Consider the following 7,637-nt stretch of genomic DNA (forward strand, 5'->3'; position numbering starts at 1 on the left):
TACCATCACAAGTATTTTTAATTTCATCAGCATGATTTTCAACATGGCTCAAGCTGGATTAAGTTTCACAGTTCTTTGTTATGTGTTGAATATCATGCTGATGAAATAAAAAATTATGATGACGGAAATGAAATATCAGATTGAGGTGAATTAGCACGCGGTGAATAACAACAGTTACATTTGAAACTGACTTAGAAAATCCTGTAATGATGTTGAAATGTTCACGCCACATTCAAAACTATGAGTTTTTTGGTGGAGAGCATTAGCAGAGCGTAGCTCAAAAACATTATAAAACACTGACCATTTTAAGGTAAACGAAACGTATTAAATTCAAATGGATGGAAACTACTCTTACCCTCCTCAATACTGACATGTGTTTGTTTACTCTACCTAAAGCTTATTTGCACAAGCACACACACACACTCACCAAACATAATTCTAATATTTTCTATCCAGCGTTTATGCGGGCTGCACTTTTGTGCCTACGTAATGTTGGGGCCTTCGAACCGGTCTGCTACATCGTGATGACAAACGATTGTAACGATATAGAGAAAGAAAGAGTATGCAACAACAACAATAACAACAAAAATAGTCCAACTCATCCGGGTGGCATGAGCAAACAGTTTTGAAGTTGTTATCTTTTTAACAAACTTCCGGATCGGCACTCGTGAACGAATGCACAAGAGGCACAGTGTCGAATGCGGGTTGCAAGTGCGGGCACGTGAAAGCTTCACCCCAAAGCAAGACCCCACTGATCGGTTCGGAGTACGGAGTGGCACGGGTGAGCGAGAGCACACTTTAGAGGTTTGTCGCTACTTAAGAGCATCCTCGTCAATCAGTTCGGTGGAAAGCGTTCCTTCCGTGGTCAAGCAATGAAGTAACTCGGTAATAGAATGTCAATCAATTCGTTTGCTCGTACGCCACCACGTACGTGACGGGACTTACCGATGCGCGCTCCGCTCTGTATCGGTCCACCGGGGTTGTAGCTGGGCGCAAAGGAAGTAAAGAAGAGCAGAAACTATAACAAAAAAAAAGGCAAATACACACATTCAGCCCATCCAGAACCGAAAGCTACACACATACATAACCGTACACACATTGGATCACATCCGAAGGATGCTCCGCAAACCGAAACGATCTATCTTTTTCCCGGTGCCAAGTGTCATCCTTTCCCAGTGCGGTGCGGTAGCTGTTCTGCAAGACCGACCCTTACACCCTTCGCCACATTTTCCCCATCCGTCCCGTACCGTCCATCATCTCATCTCCGACCATCCAGCTGTCGATCCAAACCATCGCCCGAAACGAGTCCACACCCATCGTCCGGGACGTGGATGGGACGGACCAATTTATTCATGTGTGAAGAGATCTTAAACGGACACCCACGGGGGAAAGGCATGGCATTTTTTCCCCTATACGGCCACTGTGTGTGTGTGTTCAGTAAAGTGTAGAACAGAAGGGGCGTACAGATCCGACGCGTGCTGTTCCGGCTGGGCAGGGGATAGGATGACCCTTCGTACTCGTTAGCTTGCACTAGGGGTCGTTTCGAATCCGGAACGGGCGGGAATTCATTCGGTTTCGTTTATTCAAATGTGCAACCGACCGACTTGCCTTGGCTGACTGCGAACATGACTTGCCCGGGCATGGCAAGGAATGGCCCGTAACCTGCTGCTGCTGCTGCTGCTGCACCACCCTTGTAATTAGATTCCCAGAATGTGTCCCACCGGCTCCTTCCATACTGTTTTGCCACGGGCGTCACTTCGTTTACTGCATGAGTAGGGAGTTTTTTTTTTTGTACTACCATGGGTTCGTTCCATTTTTCTGCCATTCATGGGTAAATCGTCCTACGAAACGGGGACGGTGACGGTGTGGAATGCTTTGTTTCGCAAAATTGTTACGATAAGGGCTGTCCAGTGATTAGTGGAACAATAGTTATACCCTCTTTGGAATATAATTGAGTTGCTAAGCAGTGCGCTTGGCGGTGAGCGGGCTGTGCAAACCATTCGCTCGTAGGAGTGAAAAACTTTTACAATGTTTTCTGTTGGACAGGAATAGCTTTGTCTAGTTTTTAGAAACGAGGTTTCAAAACAATTTCATATTCTGGTAGCAAAATTAATTGAATGCAAATGGGTTTTATCCCAAATGAGCTTTTTAGTGGTGTTATGAAATAAGCGTTTTGATGTAGAAATAAAATTGACGAGATAAATAAAAACAAAAGATTGAAATACAATGCAGTAGCGTAATAATTAAAGATACAAAAAACATTCATTGGTAATGGAATATTCAGACATTTTTCCAATAGTTCTTTTCATGGTGGAGACGCATGGTAGTTGACGTGAACATACGATAAACGATGGAGACGCATGGTGGCTGATACAAAAAATATAACGAAATGTGAACATTTACTAGGTACACACTATTAGACTAGATTTACTTGAAGGGACTGAAACAATAGTATAGAATGAAACAAAAAGTAAGTCAGCTATATTTGAATATGGTGATGCTATAAAATCTATAATCGTATTATTTGAGTAAATTAAAAAAAAATTACAGTGAAACATAGAAAACGCAGAACTCAAAAAAACTTTGCATGTTCGCAATCATCAATAAAAATTGATGGGAATCGATTTGCATATGTCGATTTTTTTTTCATAAAATGAATAACGTCATGTAGTATCTAATTTAGTATCTAAAACCCCCGTTTTTTACCCACTTTACTATCAGCAAAATGATTCGAGTTCGAATGAATTCAATAGCTCATTTCAAATCTAAAAGTTTGACTAATTACTAACACAAAAACTGCTACCTAGATGTTGCACCCCAGATATTGAGTAATACAAACAAAAGCGAACGGGAGAAAAAAGTTCCATTAAAACACCCGAAATAGAAAGGCACCAAGTGAAAGCTATCAAATTACACACGATTTGTAAATAAAAATAAATGGTCACAGCACTATTTTAGCTGGCTGCAATCGCTGATGTATGGGTGTGTTGGTGTGTGAAAGAGTGGGTTTTTTCCCTGTTCGTAGACGGTAGCTACAGTAAGCAATTTCGATAATGATACTTCTTCATCACGCAAGAAGACAACTGACTGGCGGCTGGGCGGACTGGCCACTGTAATGTACGTGTGCCATTCGGATCGACAGATATGCAGCGACTGGAATGTGTTGGCGCCTGTAATACGATCTGATTTCAGATTTTTTCCCATTACTCAGCCAACACGCTCCTAGCGTTGCCCTTGCCTCACCTACGGGAAGGCTACCGAATGGCCTTCCCTTACCCGGTGGAAAGTATTAATGGTACCACGTTTCGTTTAACACGGTAACGACATTCGGCTCTCTGTATGTGTGTGTGTATGTGTGTCTAGGGGAGCGGGAAGCGAGAGACTAGCGCACGGTATGTTTGTTGTTTCGAGCGCAAGGACCCACACCGAAAAGGTGGAAATGACGTGACGCATTGTCGATTTACGAGCGGTCGTATTTCCCGACGTTTTCATTTCCATCAGCCAGCTGACCGGCGGTCGGCTAACACGGCCAAGGATGAACCGTGGTGTCCCGTTCCCGAGATCTAGCGACCGAGCACGGGCACGGGTAAAAGCGGACGGAGGGAGTTGATTAGTAGAATTAATGCTTAACTCAATTTCGTGGCCGTGGTGTGTGAGTGTGGCTGGAATGGTATTTTTTGTGCAAAGAGTGTGTGTGTGTGTGTGTATGCGGAGTGTACTTTATGCGGATAGCGGTGTGCGAAGAATCAGGAATAAGTTTTTACGAGTTAGATGCCAAGGATAACTGGGCGCAAAGGAAAACGGGAAGGAATGCGAAAAAAACACACACACATACAAAAGCAAGCCAAATACAATCGCTGAGAAGATGTGGAAGGTATATGTTTCCGTAGGTTGCACACCGGAAGAAGCGCTGGCACGTTTGGGGCGAAAGGGGACGCGCTGAAGGTAATAAACACCAGCCAGCTTATCAGCGGACAGGGAGCGACTTTGAGAATTTTACGCTCGACATGCTTTCTGATTGCTTTGGCGGAGGTCGGACCACCGGGAGAGGTGAAATATTTATTGGCATCACAGGTCATTCCGGTTGAGGAGCTCGAGTCGCTGAAACCTTCCCCTAAGGAGGGATAACCACCGCCGTCGAATCATCGGGCACGGTCAACGATGTGGCTTTAAGAGATGTAGTTAACGGACGTGTCCGTGCCCGTGTTGGTCGGTCGGTTGGTCGGTTAGGCTCTCGCTCCCCTTATGATTTCTTTACGGCGAATGGATAATGGAGAAGTATACGAGCGTTGGCGCCATTCCTGCGGGAAACTAGGCTAAGCGCTGGTAGAACGGCCAACGGTAAAATGTCTGAGCCGGAGCAGAGGTAATGAGCTTTTCCCGTCAGTGGGTTCCAAATGTGTATAAAGCTAATTTTGCTTTGTGAGCAGCAATTTATACGTTTGCAGAAAAATGCAACCATATTCAATGTGGAACAGACATTTACAATTCAAGGCCAAATGTACAACTGATGACACTCGAAAATATATCATTTCATTTGATTATGCATTTGTGTTTAAATGGTGTTATTAAAATCTGTTTTGATTATCCGAGAAAATGTGCATCATAATCCTGTTTAGGATGTTTAATCACACTGTTTACAATGCAATCCATTATTTAAGAGTGTCACATAGGGTCCGGTCCATTCAGCAATTCAGACCTTTTTGTTTCGAGGATTAAACATAGTGTATATGTAAGGAGTATAATGTTTGAATTATTATGCTTTCTTCATGTCTATGTGTCTCGTTTCTACGCCAAAAACCTGTGTAAAACTAATCGACAAACTAATGATATTCTATAAATAGTTTGGTGATCGTTTTTATTTACAAAGTTTATTGAAATATGATGTAAAAATACTTATTGTCCGATTAAGAGTGCACAACAAATCAACCACTCCAATAGTTAATATAATGGTCGAGATGCAATCACGATACAACTGACCGACTTCAACTGCCAACCACCTTCCACACTCCTGCTGCGCTTGTGCTATGTGATCATTTTCACACGAAAGCAAACCAGCAAACCATTACAGGGCAAGTGTGCTTTACAAGTCAAAACAATCGAGTTCGAACTCTGGCAACTACCCCCGGCTGAATGAGTGGTCAGGCAGAAAGTGGTCCCTAATGGAAGCAGAAGTTATCTTAATTTTTATTACCCCCAAACATCACCCGCTACGAGCATCCCGACGAACCGCAGCACCCGGCGGGACGGACAGTACGGGTTCCGGGTTCCGGGTTCCGGATGAAATGTATGGATTTGCTGCGGTTGATGCCCGCCCTTCCCCTGGAATGGATTGGGTGGCAACTACTAAAAGCTTCTGTGGTAATACAGAACACACAGCGCAACAATGGTAACCCTCAGCAGGGCGCGCGGGGCGTGTGTGTGCTGGACACTGAACAAACTTTACCAGATCGAGCGGGTGGGAAGTTAAGTCCCTCCGCCCTCGCAACTCCTTCCGGCAAGAGTGACAAGTGTGGTTGTCTAACGAAAAATGTTACATATTTTAACTACACGAACCACTTGCTTACGCAGCAGGATGGTAGGGGCGCAATTTCTGCTACACTCTGGTTGTAGCTTAAATGGACGTACCACAATCAACAAAAAAGCACCCCAAGTTGCATAACGTTTGGTGAGTCTTTGCTGGGGAGAAAATTATTTTCCTCAAGGGTGTATTTTGCTCACAGACATATACACTCACACACACATACACATACACACAGACTTATACACACGATTCCGCCCATTCCAAACAAGTTCAAACGAAGACGAAACTTTCTCGCTCTCACCTGAAGTGATCTTGCTTTTAATAGAGTATGTGTGTGTTTTTTTTAAACTGCTCACCGGGTCACAGCCGAAGCTTTACGGCAAAGAACGCGGGTACCAGCGTTCGAGAAACAATAGTTTGAGGAGGCTTTTGCGAAAGGGGAAGTTCCAAGACACAATGGGCGACTTTTCTTTGTGCAAAAGGCGACCAGCCCTTGAACCGCTGAAGAGTGCTGTTCTTTTCACTTTCCATGCGCACCTACAGCTGTCAAGTTGTTCAATTTCCAGTGAAGGACACTGTTTGGTGCGCGTACTGGCACCTGCAGGCGAGAAACACCCTCATAGAGTCCATCGGTGAAGTGGAGACATAGGCGTAACTGTACACGACACAACAGAACTGCATCCCAATCGGGAGCAGAAACATAAAACCACAGATATGATTTAGAAAGGGAAAGACAGAGAGAGTGAGTGAGTGAGACAGAGAGAGAGAGAGAGAGAGAGAGAGAGAAAAGAAAAAAAAGATTACTTAATACAAAGGCATTGGAGGCTTGTGTACGTAACAGTATTCGTCGAAGTACAAATCCTTGTTTCACAAGTGGCACGATGCACCACATAGGAACTATTTTGCTACGAGCCTCCGGTACCTTTGAGAGCATAAGTAACCCTTTGAAGTTTGAAGGAAGCATTGTTATGTTGTTGTAAGTTTTGAGAGCCTTTCCGTGTTGCACAGGTGTGAGTTTTGGGTTTGCGGTGATTATGTTTACTAAACTATTGGTACAACGAAGGATTAGACTAATATATACGCAAAATAGTTAAATAAGTTAGATTATTTATTTATTTTATTTCCAAAAATGCAATTATCTCCAGTGCAATTGACAACCATATTCAAGAAAAAGAATTAACGAAATCATATGGTATGTGTTCTACACGGAACTTTGAAGAATTTTGTTTATTGTGACATGCACTCAAATTTTACTTTTTATGTATGGTAATATGTGTGTTAACAACTTTACGTTGTGTGTTGATGGTTATTATCATATTTTTCGCAATTTAATTAGACCCAATTAAATAAGTTCTTCTCGGTTGAGTGTCTTTTTTTCTTTTAAATCGCTTCCGACAATACTTAACAATTTAATTGGCTGTCCGATTCGATGAATCCATTGGCCACTTTTTGTTCGCCACTTTCGCTGTGCGTCTCTCTTAAACGCCCCGTAGCAGTATAGTACATCACGCAGCTGATGGCAAGCAGCTCGTTATGATGAGTGCAAGCCGATGGCAGCTAGAATGACGCTGATAAAAAGCTCACTTATCACTTTCCCCTCCGTGCGGTGGCTGTCCGTGCCCTCGCCGGAACACCATACATCAAGGGGTGTCAATGAAAGGAGATTTATAAGCTCTAAACGAATCGGTTCTGTCAACCGCGAGAGTTACGTAATCAATAAGAGAAAGCTGTTTTGCCCGTTGCATGACATTTTCTCTCGGCACGATCCGGTCGGGCAAACCGCCACCGAAGGTCGGCCGCCTAGCTGCGTCTCTTTCGTATCCTGTCTGCAGCGTTTCCCTTAATCAGTGCGCTCTATTTTTATAACATGCTTTATTTATTTAGCAAACCACCACCACCAGCCCTGCGCCAGCCCTGCGCCAGGAGTGTACGAGGAAGCACGTTTCTCTGGCCACTCGATACGTTGTCTCGCTCGAGACCGTAGCTGGTGCTACCGTGTGTTCGCTGGCAGTTCACGCTCGCGCTCTTGATCCCTGCACTCTCTCTCGCTCTCTGTCTTCTCGACGTCTCGGCGGAAACTCTCTCTTGCCTGGAAGAGAGTGCATGCAACAAG

Source organism: Anopheles arabiensis, chromosome 2, assembly GCF_016920715.1.
Source record: "Anopheles arabiensis isolate DONGOLA chromosome 2, AaraD3, whole genome shotgun sequence".
NCBI classification, from domain to species: domain Eukaryota; kingdom Metazoa; phylum Arthropoda; class Insecta; order Diptera; family Culicidae; genus Anopheles; species Anopheles arabiensis.